General features: G+C 35.3%; 1 protein-coding gene and 1 pseudogene across 1 annotated transcript in view; one reads left to right on the top strand and one right to left on the bottom strand.

Annotated features, from left to right (window-relative positions):
- Positions 1-12,944, top strand: part of MARCHF5 (membrane associated ring-CH-type finger 5) — a 54,072-nt gene that overhangs the window by 30,187 nt on the left and 10,941 nt on the right. The gene's annotated exons all lie outside the window — the stretch shown is intronic.
- LOC148776004 (glycine cleavage system H protein, mitochondrial pseudogene) lies at positions 91-7,440 on the bottom strand (annotated as a pseudogene).

The raw sequence follows: 12,944 nt of genomic DNA on the forward strand, positions 1-12,944 counted from the left end.
ACTTTAATATGAGTTTGGGTTTTCTCCCATAGCACAGACAGATTTCTAACCTGAAATCAGCATGCTAATTTTTTTTTTGTTTGTTTGTTTCAAAGTAGTTTATTTAGGGGTTCCATTTTCACTCCTCAATAGATTTTATGTATTTCTCATATGCTTCTTCACTCATTAGTTCATCTAGTTCTGAAGGGTTACTGAATGTCATCTTGATCAGCCAACCATCTTCATAACAAGACTTGTTGACAAGTCCTGGATTTTCTGCTAGAGCTTTATTAATTTCCGTTACTTCTCCTGATAGAGGAGAATAGAGTTCACTAGCAGCTTTCACACTTTCCAAAGCACCAAACTCCTCTTGTTTGTTCAACTTTGTCCCAACTTCAGGCAGACTACAGTAAACAACATCTCCCAAAGCTTCCTGTGCAAAATTGCTGATTCCCACTGTTCCAACACCGTTTTCTGTTTTTACCCATTCGTGTTTTTCTGTGAATTTCCGCACCGACAGCAGAGCAGGGCCGGTGCGCAGCGCCCGGACGGCACCCGCCCGCAGTCCCCAGGGCCGCGGCGAGCAGCGCGCGCTGGGTGCCGAGATGGCGCGCAGGCTGCCGACCGCGGCCCGGACGCTCCGCACCGCGCCAGCATGCTAATTGACTATGTTTACAAATTCTTAGAAGAAACTCTCCTCCTCATCGTACTTTCCATCTTTTGAAAATAAGACAAAGTTTTCTTTGTTGGCTCATTTTATTGTCCTGTGGATTTTTTTTCTAGCTTTTTACCCTTTCCTCCAGGGTTTATATAACCCTTTTGAGGGTTTGAGGGTAAACTCTGGCTTTGTATGTCACACAGAAGACCTAGTGTGACTTGTAAAACTGAGTATTTTACCTTTCCTTATAATTTTTTCATTGAATAAAAAGATCATCTGTCATCAGGAATTTCCCATTTGGGGGTTTTGTTATTACCCATACCAAGAATATGTCAGTAATATATTGCTTTATTCTTTCCTTTTCTTATATACTGGTTAGATCTCATTGATGGGGTTGCTGTGATTTTTTTTTTTTCAAAAATATTTCGTAGATGTTTCTGTGTACTTCTTTTATAGCACAACATGAGGTACATATGTGTAGTTGTCTTTCAAAGAGGAAACATAACTGACACTTCCAAAATACAAAGGATCTTAACACATTATTAACCAGGGGATTTTTACAGAAACTAATGCATGTGGCCAACAATTTGTTATGTAAGTAAATATAGAAACGTCTCTGGTCAATAAGCTTCAGGTAACAAGACATATTAATACATCTCTGGTCAATAATGTGTTAAGGAAGTACTGTGAGCAGCTGTATGCCAACAAATTGGATAAACTAAAAGTAAAGATAAATTCCTAGAACCGTAAAGTGTACAAAAAATGAATCATGAAAAATAAAAAATGTGAACAGACCAATAAAAAGTAAGATCATCAAGCTCCCAATAAAGAAAAGACCAGGACTAGATGGTTTCACGGTGAATTCTGCCAAACACATAAAGAAGAATTAGTACCAATCCTTCTCAAACACTTTAAAATTAAAGAGGAGGGATTCCCAAACTCGTTTTATGAAGCCAGCATTACCCTGATACCAAAGCCAGATATAGACACAATAAGAAAACTACAGGCCAATATCCTTGATGAATACAGATGTAAAAATTCACAACAGAATATTAACAAACCAAATTCAACAGCATATTGAAAGATCGTACACTATGATCAAGTGGGATTTATCCGTAAGGTGTAAGGATGTTTCAATATCTGCATATCAGTGTGGTATACCACATTAATAGAATGAAAGATAAAATCTTAGTATCTCAATGGATGCAGAAAAGTATTTGACAGAATCCAACATCCTTTCATGATAAAAACTCCCAACAAACTGGGTATAGAAGGATGTACCTCAACATAATAAAAGCTGTATATGACAACCCCACAGCTAATATCATACGCAACATACCCACTAAGATCAGGATCAAGACAGGGGTGTCTGTTCTCACCACTCCTATTTAACATAATACTAGAAGTCCTACCCAGAACAGTTAGTCAAAAAAAAGAAATAAAAGACATCTGAATTGAAAAGAAAGAAGTAAGCCCACTTGCTGCAAATACTGAAGCCCGTGCGCCACAAGAGAAGGCACTGCAATGAGAAGCCTGTGCACTGCAATGAGAAGCCTGTGCACTGCAACTAGAGAGTAGCCCCCACTCGCCACAGCTAGAGAAAAGCCCACACAGCAATGAAGACCCAGCACAGCCAAAGATAATTTAAAATTTTTTTTAAATCCCCATTTCAAAAAATAAAAAAGACACAAATGAGTGGAGAGCTATCTCTTGTTCATGGATTGGAACAATTAATACTATTAAAGTGTCCATACTACCCAAAGCCATCTATATTGTCAGTGTAATCCCTTCAGGTTCAATGGCATTTTTCACAGAAGTAGGGAAATTAATCCTAAAACTGTATGGAAATACAAAAGATCCTAAATAGCCAAAGCAGTCCTGAGAAAGAAGAACAGAGCAGGTGGCATCACATTTACTGATTTAAACTTTATTACAAAGCTATTGTAAAGCAACATGGTAACTCAAAATGGATTAGAGATTCAATTTATTTTTTTTGTCTTCACTGGCTCTTCACTGAGGCATGTGGGCTTATTTGCTCCATGGCATGTAGGATCTTAGTTCCCCAACCAGGGGTCAAACTCATGTCCCCTGCATTGGAAGATGAATTCTTAACCTCTGGACCACCAAGGAAGTCCCTAGAGATTTAAATTTAAGACCAGAAAGTGTGAAAGTTTGAGAATAAAACATCAGAAAGTTTCCTTGACATTGGTCTTGGCAATTATTTTTTTTGAATATCCATTATAATTATTTTTGGATAATTATTTTTTGGATTTTTTTCTTCATAAGCAACAGAAACAAAAATAAACAAATTGGACTATATCAAACTAACAGATATCTCCACAGCAAAATAAAAAGATAAACCACAGGATGAGAAAATATTTGTAAATCATCCTAAAGCATCTGATAGGGGATTACTATCCAAAATATATAAGAAATTCATAGAACTCAATGTATGTATGTGTGCATGGTTAGTCATGTCTGACTCTTTGCAACCCTTTGGACTGTAGTCCACCAGGTTCCTCTGTCCATGAGGTTTTTCAGGCAAGAATACTGGATTGGATTGCTACTTCCTCCTCCAGGGGATATTCCCAACCCAGGGATCGAACCCTCATCTCCTACATTACAGGCAGATTCTTTACCCTCTGAACCATCAGGGAAGCCCCCATACAACTCAACTTCCAAAAACAAAACCCACACACAATCTGATTTTAAAATGTATGAAGATCTTGAAAATTTTCTGTGTAAGACATACAAATGGTCAACTGATGCATGAAAAGATACTCAGCATCACTAATCATCAGGGAAATGAAATGAAAAAACCACAGTGAGATGTTGCTTCATGCCTGTGAGAATGACTGTTAACAAAAGACAACAAATGTTAACAGGGTTGTGGAGAAAAGAATAGTGTGTGCACTGTGGGAATATAAATTGGTACAGCCACTGTGGAAAACTGGAAATTACTAAAAATATATATATATTTTAACTATCGTGATCCAGCAATCCCACTTCTGAGTATGTATCTGAAGGAATGAAATCACTGTCTGGAAGAGATAACCTACACCCCCACATTCACTGCAGCATACTTCACAAGAGCCAAGATATGGAAGCAGCCTAAAGGTCCATCGACAGGTGATAAAGAAAACGTGTGTGTGTATGTGCAGTAGAATATTCAGCCATTAAAAAAAAAAGGAAATGCTGCTTTTGCAACAACATGGCTGGATCTTAAGGTCATTGTGTTAAGCAAAATAAGTCAGAGAAAGAAAAAGAAAATACTATATGTTCTCACTTAGATGTGGACTCTAAAATACCCAAATTCAAATGGAATTGTTGGGACTGGTGGTTGGGAAATAATGGGAGATATGGTCAAGGGGTACAAACTTCCATTTAAAAGCTGAATCAGTTCTAAGGATCTGTGGTGTGGTGACATAATTAACACTGTATTATATAAATGAAGGTTAAGAGAGTAGATCATAAGTGTTAACACCACAAAAATGTTAATTATGCAAGAGGATTGAGGTTTTAACTAACTTTATTGTGGTAATCATTTCTCAATATATATTATCAAACTATTGCATTCTAAATCTTCAACTTGTTATGTTTCAGTAATATCTCAGTAAAGCTGGAAAAAATGTGTATTTTTTTTTTTTTTTATAAGACTGATCAGTGGACACAGGTGTTTATCACCTGATCCATCCAGTGGTGTTCCCTGTCAGCTTCCACCTACTGGTTTTAGCATTGACTGATGATTTTTTCATTCACTGCCTCCAGATCTATTATTTCATTAGATGGTACAGAAGAATGATATTGTAATCCTCCTTTTTTGTGTGTTTGTTAGCTTAGAATACTTATTAAAGATGAACTGAGAGAGGATTGCTAAGTCAAAGTGTGAACTGCACATATATATATGCTGGATATTACCAGATTCCCCTCCATAGGTACTGTATCATTTTACATGTACCAGCAGTATATGGGTCTACCTGTTCGCCTATAGCTTTGCCAATAGATTGGCTAATGTTTTAGTTTGTCAGTATAATCTATTAGATAAGAAAAGTTTTTATTTCACAGTTTTAACTTACATTTCTTTATGAATGAGGTGGCTAAACCATTGGAAAACAAAAAAGAATGTTGTTTGAAACAGGGTCCTAAAATAGATATTAAATATATTTCCCCCAAATTTAAAGATGTTTTTCATGGCTTCAATTTAATGAAAATTTTACATTTTTAATGTTTTCTAAGCTATCAGTTACTCTCTAAGAATAGTCTGTACTGTTTCCTCTAACTACACAGCCCTCTATTAATAAATCCAAGCCATTTACAGCTGACTGCTCTCATAAAATATATTGTTGTCTTATTTCGTTACTTGAAAACCAGTTTAGACTTAAGAATTCAAGTACTTTCTTCATATAAATATAATTAAGAGTTTCTAGTAATATTTACACTTGGCCATTAGAGAAGTGTTTATTTTTACTTTGCTTTATATCTAAACTCCTATGGATGATCAAAATGACAGAATTTAAAAACCAAAATCCTACTCCATAATGATTCAGTCTTTGAGTACCTTCTGATGTTAAAGTTTGTAGTTAGCTATCTCATTACATCTTCTTTGGCCCTCATTCATATACCCTCTTATGAAGCAGATGACTAATATACCTTCAAAGTAAGGATTTCTTGTATTTATTGCTGGATCACTCCTAGTCTCGTTCCTTAAGATTTAAATATAAATTTGTTTTAATAAGTATCTTCCAACAGGGTAAACCTTTTTGGGTGTACACTATGTATAAATACAGGTATCTGTATAGGTCCAAAACACAATTGCAGAATCTTAAAATTTTTTTGATTTTAGTGTCTTCTCTCTCTCCATTCCCAGATTTCTTGGCTCCATGAATTTCCCTCTTCCTCCTTGTCCTAGACCTTTAGGCAAAAAAGATTTGTCCTTTATTTACCTAAGATTTTCATGAAACAGTCTATTTTTATACCAGAACCTTATTCCATAAATTTTTCCTCAAATATATGTCATGGATTATACCTGTATTCCAGAGTTCTAGTATACTTAGTATGCCATTTTTGAAAGAACTAATACCTGACATTATTATAGTGTAACATCATATCCTATATTGAGTTTTATATGCATTAATTTTTCACAAAAACTCTGAAGTAGATATTATTTTCATTATCATTACATATGTAGAAATTGAGGTCCAGAGATAGCATTTTGTCAAAATTCACACAGTAGACCCTACTGAATCCTCACCACCTTGTTATTTTGCCTCCTAAGGAGCCTACTGTGAGTTTCTCATATAAAGGGGAAAAGAAAATGAGACAGTAATGTCAGGTTTGACTTTCCTTGGGGTATAGTTACCTGAATTTTATGATAACTTTTTGTTATTCTCTAGAAAGTAGTTTTTCTTATTAATAAAACTATATTCCCATCATGGAAAATTTTTTAAATATAGGTATGTTTAAAGAAGAAAAAAGAATATGTAATAGTTCCTTGGCATATATGTAGTGTGTGCATAATTAATATTGCCATCTGTTTTTGTGTATTAATGATAATTGGTAGTGGTCTTTCTTTTATCATGACTTAACTTTTTCAACTTTTAAGTTTGAAATTCAAAGAATAATTCTTCAGGCATGATTTCTCCTAAAAGCAGACACACAACATTTTTTTTCTAATAAGGTTTAATATATCTTTATCATTTTTAACTCATCACTTTTATATTAAGCCTTTTTAATATATAGAGAAAGATTGATGCTTTCTCTCTTTTTTTATACTTACTTTGGATACAAAATCTTGTGGATTCTATTCTGCTTATTCTGACTTTAAATATTCTTAGTTTTCCTAAAAGATCAAATTCATTTTAGCATGTCTCTCACCAGGGACTTCCTACCTATTGTGTCATGTCTTCAAAGATCCAGCCAACTTTCTATCAGTTAACTCTTGTTAGCATACTAGCTTTTATAAACCCTTTGAATAAAATCTTTTATCTCTAGTTAAAAGGTCTTTTAGCATAGACTTATCAGATCAAAGACTTCAAGGTCAAGATTCACTTCTATTGATTAGTAAGTAAATACATACATACATACATACAAAACTCTTTGTATCCTTACCCTCTCTATAATCTTAAATTTTTGTTAACATGTGTCTGTATAGTTTGTATGATACTATCTTAAATTTGTCAGTTTTCTATAAAGTTTTCCAGTTGTTTAATGTGTATTTATTGTTTGTCCCTAACTAGATTGTAGCTCCTTGGAGGCAGAGGCTAGTGTATTAAATTTTGTTTACATTTTAAAGCATAGTAAAATTCTATGTGTACAATAGGTGCTTAATAAGTACTTAGTAGTTGACTTTATAGCCCTCATATATTCTGTGGGCTATTCTGTTCTAATGAGGAAAAATTTAAGCTTTACCTTGGCACAAACTATGTACTCCGAACTACTTCAATGGTCTTTAGCTACTTTTCTTGGTCATACACTATATATATTCATATATATACACACACACACACAGAGACATGGTTCTCATCTCCTTTGACTCTGAATCTTTTATTCAGTGTTGCTTATTTTGAGGGATTTGGGATCAATTATTATTAGTTTGGTTCGATAAATAATTGTCCAAAACATATCCTTCTGTTTACAATCTAATGACTGACTTCTTGTTATTAGGCAAAGAAACTTACAGCCTGAGTTTGCAGGATGTTTGTTTTTACATTAAAAAAATAGTAACATCTCACCCTACAAGCAGAGCAATTAAAGATGAAACTTACATAAGCTTGTCTGAGGCTCTCAGACCTAGCTTTCGGCATGTTAGTGTTGGAAACAGAGATGAACGCTAGAGAAAGAGTTAAAGCTCTTTACTATTCCATCAAAATTCCCACATATTTTTAACTCTTAGTTGAATTGGTGGTTGTGATATTAAGTTGTTTCTTAACAATGAATTTAGTCAAATACTTGCCACAGAGTGCTGCAGCTAGCGCCTGTGCCATTACATTCTAATGCCCTGTAGAACAGGCCAGTGTGCCCTGTTGTACTGCCAAGTACCATGTGCTGAAGATAGCTGGAGCTTAGAGAGTCCCTGAGAGTGGTACCAGTCATCATTAAAGAGCATTTTTTAAGCACCTATCTGTACATGGTTCTATCCTAGGCACTGTACAAAACGAGTTAAACAGACATGGCCCCTGCCCCCTGGGAGTTTTCAGTCTAAGATGATGCTGACATGGACAGACATAAAGGATACTGAGACAACTGAACAAACATTGAACAAGAACATAAAGTACTAACATTATGCACAAGCAAAGGGGTAAGTTCATTTTGTGGGATAGTGTGTATAGGAAGCTTCATGAAACATGAACAGGGTGGGGTAGAGCAATTAGTCCACTTCTATCAGGTTAGGTTAGTTTTCATTGGGAAGTTGGATTTTCATACAGATTTAATCAAAGTAGGGGCAGTACATTCCGGAAATAGTGTGCAAGGAAAGAAGTTTAGAACTATATTGTTAAGACTCCTGATGGCCTCCAAAATCTGCAATTCTGGATACTTCTGAACCTGAAAGTAGGGTTGATAATTTGGCTTAACAGATTGACATTTTGAGTTGGATCTGGATCAAAGATAATTCTCTGCAATCTCTCTTACAAATTTGTCTACTTAATAGAAAGCTTGGAGTTCATGGAAGCTGTTACCTCCTCAGGAGCTTATAAAAGGTTACCTTGTGAAACATTAAATAAATTATGTTTTGTGTTAGGAGCTTTAGCACTCTGGCAGCATTTAGAAATTATTTTCAAGAATTAGTCAGAGGTGTTTTTGAGGATACCTTTCTTCCCCAAGAAAGGGCCTGGGAATTCTGGGTATGACTGTAAACAGTGCTGGGAGATTTTGAAAACTAAGTATTACCTGTCCTTAAGTCATTAATTCATAAATTTAATAACCATGCATATATAGACTTGAATTTAAATCACAACAATTACAATATATCTACTTTTGCAGTGTCTGCCAGATAAAACTAATTATTTCTTTTCAGTAGACATGGACTTAGGAGTTTCCCCAGTAGTTCTCAGCTCACTATTTGATGTCACTCAAATCTGAAATGTGAAAATCTGAACTTACCCAAAACATTAGATATAGTTATTTTCTTTACAAAAGCGTTATAGTTTTATTGTACAAAAGAATTCACAATAGATTTTCTTTTAATTCCATGTTTCCCTAGCGACCTTTTATTCAACAATTGTAGAATTTTCAAAACTTGTATTTATACATAGCTTCTTCAATTGCCATTCATTGTGTAAATACGTACTGTTGGAAACATAAGTGATGAAGCCAACTGAGGTATTAAAAATTCATTAATGCCTTCTTAAAATACTAAAACTTTTTTATGCCCTTACATATTTAACTTTTGATTTACATTTAGTCATACTTCTTCCTTTCCATTAGAATTGAGGTTTTCAAGGGCAAGAGTCTTGGCTTTCTTCATTTCCTGCAACTGTTTGCACTGTAATCTTAACAATGAGAAGAATCTAGTGACTGTTACAGTTTTCCTTTTAGGACCTGAAGTCATGGGATAGTGACACACGATAAGCTTCCTAATAAGAAAGGTATTATTGAAGGATTGCATTCGGAGGATTTTGGTGATTATTCTTATTCATCAAATAAGATATTCCTCGATAATCTTTAGCTGTCAGAAAGAAATACCTGACAGTTTATATTTCTGTGGTAATATTTACCACTAGGCATTTATTCTCCTTTAAAGTAATAAACTAATCTTGGACTAGTCTGTCTGGAAGAGACTTGAGAGGTTTAGGCAAAAAAAACTTAAGACAAAAGCCTAGACAGAATTTTGTCAGAAAACCTGGAACTGGGAATTATAAAATGCAGCTAGTGTCTTCATTTAATCCAGCATATCTGTTGCATATGACACAAGGGATGAGTAAAAAATTTCCAGAAGGAAGTATGAGAATTTGTCTGTTTGTTTAGTTTGTACAGAAAGAATTCATATCTAATGATTCAGAAGAAAATTGAAAACTGAGCTTATTCTGAGATATTTAAAGGAAAGAATTCAAACATCTCTATATTGTCCGTGTTCACAGCAGATAAAATTGGTAGTGATGGATTACTTTTTAGGAACTATGTTTTCATCTAAATGACCTATTACTTTGCTCCATCAGTAGATCTTTCCAAGCACCCTTTTTGAAAAGATAGGGGGTGGGAGGAGGTCAGTTGGAAGCAGGTAAAATACCTTATCTTCTAATACATTCTGATTCTGACTGTGTAGAAAATAGTTTCATAACTTGGGCTTCATACAAAATAATGAAAAAAGAAGACCTAGAGATTTTTGTATCATAGTTTAAAATAAGTACCTCAGTAGAAAGTTAAGCAAATTTTTGAGAATCATAGGAATTTGGAATTCATCAATAAGCAAAATAAAAAGGTTACTTTCACTTTGGATCTTGTGTTCTAGTTCAGGAGCCAGAACACTTTTTCTGTTAAAAAAAAAAACAAAACAGTAAATACAACTGACCCTTGAACAGTGTAGGTAGGGGAAAGGGTTGCCAACCTCTGTATGGTCGAAAGTCCACATATAAATTTGTAGTCCTCTATCCACAGCTCCTCCATATCCCTCCAAATCCACGGAGTCAACCAATAGAGGGTTATATAGAACTGTAGTATTTGCTGTTGAAAAAAATCCTAGTATCAGTGGATCCATGCAGTTCAAACTCATGTTGTTCAAGAGTCAACTAACTGTATTGTAGGCTTTGTATGTCACCATGTTGCGATAAAACATTATTTACAAAAACAGCAGGGTGGATTCAGCCTATGGGCCATAGTTTCTCAACCCCTATTCCAGTAGGTAGAAACAATTAATAAGGAAATTAGAGTATGTTAGGTGATGGATGCTTTGGGAAAAAGAAAAGTAGAGCTGAGTAATCAAATATGGAGTATGATGAAGTAGAAGTTGACAGGATGGGCCTTACTGAGGTCAAGAAAAAGAGGAGGAACCAGGAAAGGAGACTGAAAAGTTAGTGAGTGGTGAAATAGAAAACCAAGAGATGGTGAAGTCCTGGAGATGCCTTGAAGAACCATATATTGGGAAAAAGGGAACATCTGTCAGATGGTGGTAGGCCAAATAAGAGGAAACCTGAGATTAGACCACTGGATTTAGCTGTGTGTAGCTTGTCAGTGCGGAGAAGGCAATGGCAAGCCACTCCAGTACTATTGCCTAGAAAATCCCATGGATGGAGGAGCCTGGTAGGCTGCAGTCCATGGGGTCGCTAAGGGTCGGACATGACTGAGCGACTTCGCTTTCACTTTTCACTTTCACACATTGGAGAAGGAGATGGTAACCCACTCCAGTGTTCTTGCCTGGAGAATCCCAGGGACGGGGGAGCCTGGTGGGCTTCAGAGTCGGACACGACTGAAGTGACTTAGCAGCAGCAGCAGCAGCTTGTCAGTGACCTTGAGGAGCAGTTTTGATGGAGTGAGTTCAAGAGAGAATTGAAGGAGAGAAAATGGAAACTGAAAAGTCTTTTGAGTAACTTTGTTGTATAGGGAGCAAATAAATGGAGCAGTGGGAAGAAAGGATCAAGAAAAGAGGTGTTTGTTTTTTAAGTAAAAGAAATAATGACATGTTTGATAACAATAATCCAATAAAGGGTAGGCGAGAGATGCTGTAGGAGTGAAGGAGTGAATTGCCGGAGCCATGTCTTTGAGTTGGTGAGGGGATGGGATCTAGAGTGAAGGGACTGACTTCAGATAGGATAGTTGTGATGGTAGGTGGAAATGTGCTGTAAAGAGTCTGTAGTTGTTCTCTTGTGGCTTCAATTTTCTGATTAAAGAATTATCAGTAGAGAATATGAAAGCTGAAGTTTTGAGGTTTTATGTATACCCATTGGCTTTAACTTTTGGTACTAGCATTTCAGGGATCTTTGAAGACTCACTAAAAAAATTTTTTAGTTGCACCTTCTGAGGGAGTTACAAACTTAACCCAGCAAATTTGTGTGTTTTAAGGATTAAACCCTACATTATGAGATTGATTAATGATACATATATTGTGTCACACAATGCCTGCTGTCGTGTAGAGTGTAGAGTCAGTATGCACTGCACTAGGCTTACTTTTTCTCTTTGCTCCCAAAAGATAACTTGTCATGATTTTAAATGTTATATAAGTTAGACTTTGACAATAGTAAGTTTATATGCTGAATTTAAATCATAGGTCCCTTTGACATCTCTCCTAGTGTCCTTTCTTCTTCACAATATGGTCTCTCTGTATACAGTGATTAGTGATATTACTGGCTCCAGAAATCAGGAATTATAAATTAGAGCTCCGTAGATGGATACTTGTTCTTGTAGTGATTTTATCATCATATTGCTATGTGAATTTCTTTATACCCTGAAAAATATATTGGCTTTATATACAGCATCTTCTTATAGATTGCAAGCCCTCAGGGGTAGATACAGCTCTTAATCATTTCTGAGAAAATGTCTTAAGTACATTGTGCATAGAGAGCATTCAACAAATATGATGATTACTAAGTCAAGATTTTTATGATACCTTAGTTAAACTTAGATATTCAGTTCTTTAGGCCTTGCTGTAAATCAGTTTTGAGGCTTTTCTGCTATTCTAGGAGATTCTGGAGCTAAATTATATCAGGCTTAATGGCAGTTATTAGACTTCCTCCAAGTGTAGTTATTCCAGATAATTACCAGAAGAGGTAATAACCAAAGTTCACTTAGTAAACACATAATAATAGAAGTATAATTGACACATCCAGCTGTTAGAATGCCACAAAAACTGGCATGATCATTAAAAGTTGTTTGTTAGAGAATAACGCTCAACTAAATTGGATATCAAAGTAAGATAGACTTGTGTAACTACAGGAAAATAGCCTTGGGTACCACATACTATCAAGGAAGTAGTAAGTGAAGTCAAAAAAGTGACACTCTTACCAAGTGCTATAGAATCTGACTGTGGCTAGGAACTGTTTATGGAGAGCAGGTAGAAATGCTATGTCATTCTATAGTCTTCAGTGTCATTAAGAGAAACAAGAGAACTATTTTCCTTTATAAAAAGCAGCTGTGTTTGAGGCTTTACTCTTAGGTTTACTGGGTTTAATATTAGAGATAAAAATTTGAAGAGGCTATTTCCTAGGGTTTAGGAAGTGAAACTTAGCTATTAATGCAAATGACTGAGAAATTCTAAATCTATTAAATCTAGGTTCCCATTACATTTATAACATTTATAACTGTTATAATAAAAGTTATTTCTAAAGCATCAGTGGATTCAACTTCATAAAAGTATTTTGTATCTGTGGATACTGAA

This window comes from Moschus berezovskii, chromosome 12, assembly GCF_049115385.1.
Source record: "Moschus berezovskii isolate FMDL1 chromosome 12, NW_MosBer_1.0, whole genome shotgun sequence".
NCBI lineage: Eukaryota > Metazoa > Chordata > Mammalia > Artiodactyla > Moschidae > Moschus > Moschus berezovskii.